Below are 8,935 nucleotides of genomic sequence, written 5' to 3'. Positions count from 1 at the left end.
CTGATACTGTGCTTATGAAACGAAGAATCTTTTTTTTTTTTTCAGATAAAAACCATAGAAGAATGAAGACGACGATGGCAGAACATAACTGTTTTTCATTTCGATGGCTGAAAATATCTCGCTGTAGAACTTTTCACTTCGCAAAGCAAGTGGGGACAGTTACTTAGTAATAAAAGGTAAGATTGACTCAGCGCGAGGATATTAATAACACATTACAGTTGAAGAAAGCGGAAGAAGATAGAAGGGCTACTGCAGAGGCTGTTGCTTGAAAATGCAAGGAATGGGAAAGAAATGATTGTAATACGTGTAAAAGAAAATACATTGTAGAGAAAGGAACGAAATGCACTCGATTAGCCACTTTCTAGGATATGAGTACGCTTTATTACCGTTTATTGAGTGTATCTTCCTTAGATTGCGGAACCTTAAAGCATCCTATAAAGTACTCTACATGTCAGCGTGTGCGCTGTGATTGGACTCTGCAGGGCGCAGCGGGGGGAAATCCTCTTTCCCACTCTCCTCCTTTTCCGAGTGCTCCTTGTTCCGCTTAATTTGACGTGACCCGTTGACCTGGCGCTGTCTACAAGTTGTTTACGTCCACCGGACGACGGGCCAGTCGCCCGTGTGTCACCGGGGGGTCCCCACGCGAACCGCAGAAAGCTACCCTGGGCGGTTGTTGTGGCAATACGAGAGCCGTGCATCTCACGTCTCTCTTCCGTCTCTCGCCGGGTGGCATGGTGGTGGTTTCGTCTAGTCAGCGCAGGGCATGCCGTACTTCCGCGCAGTACGTCTTTCACGACCCTGCAACTCTACAATGTTCCTATTGGCTTGCGGCTGTAGAAAATCGTGAAAGAAAAAAAAACTTGTAGAGACCTCTTCAACAACGCCTTCAAGAGTAGAGCATGATAGTGTAATCAGGCACTGTGCGCTTCGCCTTCACAATTGCTACCCTGTCTTCGGTTCTCGGTACATGCTTCAACCATGCATGCCGCCAGAAAACGAACGACTGCGCGTAGCATTGGTTTTTCGAACTATCCTAGAAAGTCTACTGCCTGCAGTACCGTTCATATGAGCCCACTACGCGTACGCCAGCGAGGAAGGAAGAAACAGCGCTGAAAGTTTGACAAATACGCAGGAAGACGAACGACGACAAGCGCTGACTTCCAAGTGATCTTTATTTTGGAACGTGGACGCATTAATGTGACGGCAGGCACAACACTTGCTGGCTATACCACCAATATGCTGCTATTCATCTGACGTCAACATCATCACTCGTAATTCTGTGTCACAAACACGCGTGGTTCATCTGAAAGATAGAAAAGTCCATTTGTTTCCGACAGAAATTCCTTTCACCAACTTTTTTAAACGCTTGTCAAGAGATCTATTGCTACAACTTGCTTTATTACGGCACTAAAGAGATCACGTTGGCACTTAATTTCAGAAAGCTACATCTTATGATTTTTGTCGCAGAATCACTACTGAAAAAGCTAAATAACACCTAGGACAGGAAATCAGCACCACATAGCCAAAAATTTTAATCAAATGTTTACTGTAGTGCCTTATATGCATAAGTTCGCGAATAACTTGAAGAAGATAGGGAAGCATTCCAATGCGAGAGTACTATTCCCTGCGCCGAGAAGGCTATCGACTAGGGGGGGATAAACAACAAGAGGGAAGGCAGGGAGGTTAACCAGGCACATAACCGGTTTGCTGCCCTACGCTGGGGGAATAGGAAGGGGGCATAAAAATGAGAGAGAGAGAGGAAAGAGAAGAGAAAGAGATAGAGAGAAAAAAGGAGGATTGTCAGTCAATCGGCTGGCGCGTATGCAGCGGTGGCACTACACAAAAATTAAAGGTGGTCACATAGCCCTGTAGTCCTCAAAAAGCATAAGACAGCTTTGACTGCTTTTTGAGCCGACGAAAGGCGATGACGGTGTTCCAGTAGCATCTGCACAGAGAGTGGCCGACCGTCCAACTGTCGCAATGCGTCCGAAAGCTTCTGTCTTTCAGAGTCAAATCGAGGGCAATGGCATATCAGATGGTCGATGTCTTCTTAGGTGCAGCAGACGTCGCATTCCGCATTGTCGGTCGATCCGATGAGGATTCTATATGCTTTTGTGAGGTAACCCCCAACCAAAGGCGACAAAGAAGTGAAGCTTCACGTCGACGAAGTCCGGGTGGAGGTCGAAGTTCCAGTCGAGGGTTTATTTGGTATAGTCTCGTATGTCTAATGCTTGGGGTGTTCCACTCCTGCAGACTCAGACTACGTGCCAGGTGACGAAGTTGCTTTGCAGTGTCAGTCCTTGACAAAGGAGTCGGAAGGGTGTGTTCATCTTGGTGTGATGTGTGAGCCGCGTTGTCTGCGGAATCATTGCCACTGATCCCACAATGGCCAGGAAGCCACTGAAACTTGACCTCGTGGCCTGTTTCTGTGACGTGGTGAACAAGCTTGACAACTTCGTAAGTTAATTGTTCATGGCAACCTCGTCGAAGGACTGACTGCATGCTCTGTAGGGCTGGTTTTGAGTCGGAAAACACAGCCCATTTACTCGGTCTTTGGGATTTGATGTACTCTAGGGCGCCACGCAAAGCCGCAAGTTCTGCCGCTGTGGACGTAGTGACATGTGACAGTTTGATTCGCAGAGTGATTCTTCTAGCTGGAATCACCACCGCACCACCAGAACCAGACGCGGTGGTTGAATCATCGGTGTATATGTGCACGTGGTTGTTGTACATTTCGTGCAGATGGCTCAAGCTCAATTGTTTAGGGCTGATGAAGGCAACTTTGATTTTTTCTGTATTCTTGGAATTGAAACACGTACTTGTGGAAGTGTCAGGCACCACGGAGGATACACCAGTTTCTCAGCAGGCGTAAAACCTGACGTAAACGACGCACGATGAGCACAGACAATTGCACTAAATTTCGTGCGGGGCCTCTTAGTAGCGAGGGTTGCCAAGTGGTGGGAAGGATTCCTAGCATGTTGCCTGAGGTACGTACGCATCGTTTCAATGGTGATGTGCGTCATGATCGAGTAGTCCTGTGCAATGGCAATTGCTTCACTGTCGATGCGCAGCGGGGTAAACCAAGGCATATCCTAAGCCTAAGCGCTTGAGCTTGAATATTTTGGATTGTGCGCAGGTTCGTTTTGCACGTGTTAGATATAACAGGTAGGCTATACCGCAGGAATCCAGTGAATAATACCTTGTACATCTGTAACATAGACTCGACAGACATTCCCCACCTTTTCCCAGCAAGAAACCTGAATAAGTGACAAATGGCAGTCAGCCGCTTTTTCACGTAGTTTACGTGGGGTGTCCAAGACAGGTTTCAGTCTATTACGACTCCCAAGAACTTGTGACTCTGGCTGCATGACACGAACTGCCCGTTAATTGATATGCCGTAAGCGGACATTGGTTTTCTGGTGAAAGCCACGACTGCACACTTCTCACTTGCGATTTCAAGCCCTTGTTTGCGTAAGTGGTACGATGTCACTGATGCTGCCTTCTGAAGTCGAACGCGAAGTTGAAGTCGAGTCACACCTGATGTCCACACACAGATGTCATCAGCATAAATGGAAAGTCGTACACTGCTTGGTTGCTTGCCAACTAGTTCAATGAGTGTTAGGTTGAACAACGTCGGGTTTAGCACTCCGCCTTGCGGGACTCCTCGGCTGCAGTAATATTCGGGTGTCGGGCCATTCTCTGTCTGCACGTGAAATGACCTATTCTGTAGGTAGCTCTGAACCCACGTATATATCCTGCCACCGAGCCCCACTCCTTCCAGTGCGCTGAGAATGGCTTTGTGGGTGACATTGTCGTATGCCCTTTAACGTCAAGAAACAGAGCAGCAGATAACCGTTTGCAGGCCTTCTGGTGAACTACATTGTCAATTGACGAGCGGCCTCGTTGGAACCCGGACATGGCATCTGGATATATTTCGTAGAACTCTAAGTACCATTGCAGACGCGTTAAAATCATTCTTTCCATAACTTTTTCCACACAGCTCGCGAGGGCAATCGGGCGGTAAGAGGAAATGTCCAAGGGTGACTTGCCGGCTTTGAGAAGTGGAATCAGGTGACTTGACTTCCATTCCTGTGGAACCATGCCAGTTTGCCAGGAGTCGTTGTACAGCTGCAAGAGTGCCTGCCGAGCTTGATCTCCTAGGTGACATAGAGCGCGGTAAGTGATGTCGTCAGGTCCTGGCGCTGAAGAACGTCTACACAAAGCAAGCGCAGAGCCTTTAGTTCGTCCATTGAAAACGATATCTCCATTCGGGGATCACGTGAGGATACAGAAAAGTCGGGCGTCTTTGTCCCAGTTGAATTTGAGCCGCAGGCAATCCTTCGACAGAAAGAATCTGCGACATCAATCTCTTCGCAGCATAAGTGAAGTGCCAGAGATTTTAATGGGTAGCGCTGAGTAATGGTTGTACGAAGACCCCGGACAGTTCTCCAGATTAGTGACAGAGGCTTTCTGGGATCCAAAGACTTGCAAAATGATACCCATCGTTGCTTGTCCAACTTGTCCATGTGACGCTGTATTTTCTTTTGTGTGCGTCTGGCCACTCTCAGATCATCAAGTGACCTCGTGCGTCTATAACGTCATTCTGCACGACGACGAATCGCTCGCGAATCGCTCGGAGTTTCTCGAGATCAATGTCCATATCAGTGCGAGATGAGCTCACCGGAAGCGAACACGTCGTTGACTGTAGGGCACTCTTTATTGCGTCCTCTAGGTTGAAAGGTGAGGCGCCAACATAGTCTTCCATAATTAACTTGTATTTTTGCCAATCGGTGCACTGGACGGCTCTGGAGGACTTGAGACTTGGAAAGCCGTCAATCTTCAGGCATGTTGGGATGTGGTCACTACTCCTTGTTTCCAAATTCGAAAACCAGTGCACTCTGCATGTGAAATAGCGTTAGACGAAAGTGAGGTCCAGGCAACTGCTATAGGCCGATCCGCGCAGATAAGTAGGGCTGCCGTCATTCACGAGGATAAGTTCACATTCAGAAGCGAAAGACACTAACTGTCTACCTCTAGTGTTGACCCTGGAGCTTCCCCATAAGTAGTGGTGGCCATTGAAGTCACCAGTTATCACCCATGGCTGGAGAGTTGAATTTAAAATTCCGCGCAAGCGCTCATGGTCTAGACGACTTGGTGGATGTACGTAGGCTCCGGTGATGGTGAATGTAGTCTTTTTGTTTTTTACTGTTAGGTGAACGTACTGGTTTTCTTCGTGAAGGAGTACAGGGTGATGAACATAAGTTAAGTCACGCCGTATGAACACAACGACCTTGCTGCACTCTCCGTGCGTAGAAGACATAAAGCACTCATATCCAGACAGTCTCATCTGAGCTGACAGGTTCGGTTCACAAATCACAATTATGGAGAACTGGTTCGTGAATACATATTGCCGGAACTCGGACATACGCGCCCTAAGTCCTCTGGCATTCCACTGAAGGACAGATGCGCTCCTGACCTCCTGTCGAATGGATAACATGTTGCGGGCCATTGTTTTACCTTAGAGCTGCAAGCACCGGACTCAAAGTGTCCAGCACTTGGAGTGCGCTCTGCGCTGATGGGGTGTTCACATTGCTTAGGAGCATGCGCATTGCGCTCATAAGGGTCTGCAACATGTTGATGACCTGGTGATCCTCAGTTGCCTTTTCATCAGTGGTTCGTGATGGCATCGAGGTTGGTGGGGATCGATGCACCTCTGAAACAGGCTGTGTTCGTGGAAGTGATGGCCACTCTTCACGAGGTGGGAGTCTTGACCCTGATTCTGTTTTCGGTGTATCCGTCTTCACAGAGCTTGACGATGGGGGGCCAGTTCTTCTTGCTTGAGATGACGGGTCTCTATCGGGAGATGTCACGTTGCGTGATGATCTTCTGTGGTGACGCCGACGTCGCCTGACAGTAGCAGTGGCTTCCCTGTGCGTTGAATTGTCGCGCACCATGCGTTTCAGCACCGCGCGTTCATTTCTCACCCGTGGGCAATTTTTAGACGACGCTTTATGTGTGTAAGTAAACAAATTCGCTAGCAAGCAATAGATCTCCACAAAGAAAGCAAAAACCTAGCCTCGTAGGATGCACGGGACATGTGTATTCGACCCCACTGTCCTCTGGAAAAAGATACGCATAGACCAAACAGGAAGGTGCTTCAATGTATGTAAGGTTTGAGAAGCATGAGTATAACGTCCAAGGAGTTAGTAGCGGCCGCTTTGGCATTCATTCCAGAGACTGTGGCTGCACACCTAAGTTACGTAAAACTAAGGTCCTTGCCTGATACAAAGAAAGAAGGGCAACAGAAATATTTCAAGCTGATGAAATGATACGCCTTAAAAATAAATGTGTTACATGGCGTCTGTAGCCTTTCCTTAGAAAGAAATGCACTTTTTTATGCTTGAGATAAACCACGCGTCTTTGTGACGCAGAATTGTGGTGCGGTGATGTTGGCTTCAGATGGATAACAGCATACTAGTGGTATATAGTCAGGCGTGCTTTGCCTGCCTTGGCATAAATGTGTCCACATTTCTAAATAAAAATTATATGTAAAAGCGCTTCACGTCATCGGTCTACACGTGTGTTTGTCGAAATTTGAGTTCTGGTTTTTCTTCTTTGCGCTAAATGCACCAATTCACTTTAGTCTTAGCATTATAGTGTCCGTAAGGCAACACATTAACCTATTCAGATGCTCACATTTTTACGCTTTCGTAGCTGACGATGATGACATATGTCCGAGTGCTTTGTAATGTTTGGACCTTTGAAAGCACCTTCTCTTCCGGAAATTGACATGTATTGATATCTGGCGCGTTTGCCACGGAAAATTACATACGTTAAGGAGGTTCCCCTTCATGACATTCATATAGATTCTTTTTCCGCTGATGCAGTTCCAAGCATTAGCGTGTCCCTGCGGTAGAACACTTCCTTCTCATGCAGACGGCATGTGTTCTATTCTCACTAGACGCATAAATTTTATTTGCATCTTTCTTGATTTTTTTGGCGACGGACAAGTTGATTTCCGGAACGGAATTTCGGCGAAACAAACTCTTCAGCGCTTTGGCGTTATTATAGATGACATTGTCTTTAGATCAGCGTTTCCCTAAGGTTTTTAACAACCTTAGGTTCAGACTTCCTTAGGTTGGAACTGAGCATGTAGTAACCAGTCATATCCGAAGGTAAAAACTCCAATTTGCTACAGTAAATTCAAAATACCTTTTGTCTTCACTATAGTTGCTTTTGTCTCTCTTTCTCTCTGCACTAACTTCCGAAGCTGACATTAGGAGGCATTTAAGACGACTTCGTGCTAACTTACAGTCATGAGAGAAGAAGTGGCTGTGATGCATAATGACTCGAGGCTTACGCTCTTACAGGATTTGCGCATCGGTTTAACTTTCCTGAGTTGAAAAAAGTTCATAATTTTTTAAAAACATGATATTAAAAAGCATCACACGTAGACTGAAAGAAAATAATGTAGAGCTAAGTAGGAATGATAAACAAACAAGTGGGTACTTACGCGCCAAGAAAGTACGGCTTGCAGGAAGTCGAAAGCTTGTGTTACACCCATGGTTTCGAGTTTTGTTGCGTTTACCTTACTGGCACGTCAATCTCCAGTGAATGCTTATGTGAGGGCCTGTATTGTAAGCAAATTTTATGCTCTAGTCGCAGGCTTGTAAGAGATCAGTGTGAGCGTTAAAGCTATGAAAACTTTTATAGGTCACCGAATTGAACATGTTTAGGCTCAGTATCTATCTATCATCATCATCATCAACATCATCATCATTATCAGCAGCAGTGGCAGCCTGACTACGTCCACTGCAGGACAAAGGCCTCTCCCATGTTTTGCAAGTTAACCCGGTCCACATGGATACGTCAGTATCTATAGCTATGAATAAATCAGTACAAAGGTGCAAATGTGCTTACGCCATTGTTTTACTAAGCATGACAAAGAAGTAAGGGATCTATTTTTGACCTGATAATAATGACGCTGCAATTACGCTCTTATCGTTCGGCAGCTCGTCGCAGATGAACACGTCTTGTAATGGGTAAGTGACAGAGTTCATGTTGCTGATCCCGACACCGAGGGTTCGATACACTATGAATGCATGAACGGACGCTACAGGCGAAGACGTTCGTGCGCCTATAATAAGCGCGCAGGTGATCAAAGTTAATCCCCTGTTCCTCCAACCCAACCTGACGTGCAGCGTCTTTGATTGCCCCTGAATAGCACTGGCCCGCTGAACTACCCGTCAACCAGACAGATACATGCAGATCGATTATAGCCTTTTATAGGCAGCGAAACTACCATTTCGTACGACTGCTTCTCCTAATTGAGCGGAATGCGCGATGCCTATTTCTAGACTAGAACATTCTGGAAAGGCTTGACAGGGACGTGATAGATAGTTTAATGCCCTTCGGCACTCTCACCTTCTCTCCTCGGATCCCGGCTGTTCTGGACACAGCTCGCTAGCCACGCTGCACACAACTACGTCTCCTCTAAGAACCATGGTCTGCAAGGACCATGGGGCTTCTTTTAACCATGCCTGTTACACCGGCCACTGTGGACATAGAAGGGGTCCGGCGCTCATCGTGGAGACGCTGTCCCGACTGGAGATGTTTCTTTGATCGATCCCGCGAGTTCACGGGCCGGCTTTGAAACGGAGGCTTCTCGGATCGTAGAATGCACCTCACACTGATCACAGCGCTGCGTGTGTTAATTAGTAGTTTTGCAGCGTTAATAAAAGGACTCTACTGATTGCTGTAAGTGTTGTTCACTGAAACGGAAAAAAAAATGAGACAAAAAAGTTTACCGGCTTTTCAATTTCTTTTTGTTGCAAGCACCTTCTAAAACACACTCAGTGCTTCACAGACGTGCGGAACAATGACTCTCTTAGAAAGTGAAGCTTGTTGTGTTTTGATTCCAAAATTCAGGCTTAAG

The 8,935-nt window shown here is 46.6% G+C and overlaps 1 long non-coding RNA gene across 1 annotated transcript; it reads right to left on the bottom strand.

Annotated features, from left to right (window-relative positions):
- Positions 1-403: 403 nt before the first annotated feature.
- Positions 404-8,710, bottom strand: LOC142769034 (uncharacterized). Its single transcript, XR_012885619.1, has 3 exons — positions 8,425-8,710; positions 7,514-7,630; positions 404-831 (listed from the first exon to the last, which is right to left on the bottom strand). It is a non-coding gene; the product is annotated as an uncharacterized LOC142769034 (long non-coding RNA).
- Between the last annotated feature and the right edge of the window lie 225 nt (positions 8,711-8,935).

Source organism: Rhipicephalus microplus, chromosome 1, assembly GCF_043290135.1.
Source record: "Rhipicephalus microplus isolate Deutch F79 chromosome 1, USDA_Rmic, whole genome shotgun sequence".
NCBI classification, from domain to species: Eukaryota; Metazoa; Arthropoda; class Arachnida; order Ixodida; family Ixodidae; genus Rhipicephalus; species Rhipicephalus microplus.
The sequence above is the reverse complement of the archived record's forward strand: the minus strand, read 5'-3'. Positions and strand labels throughout refer to the sequence as shown.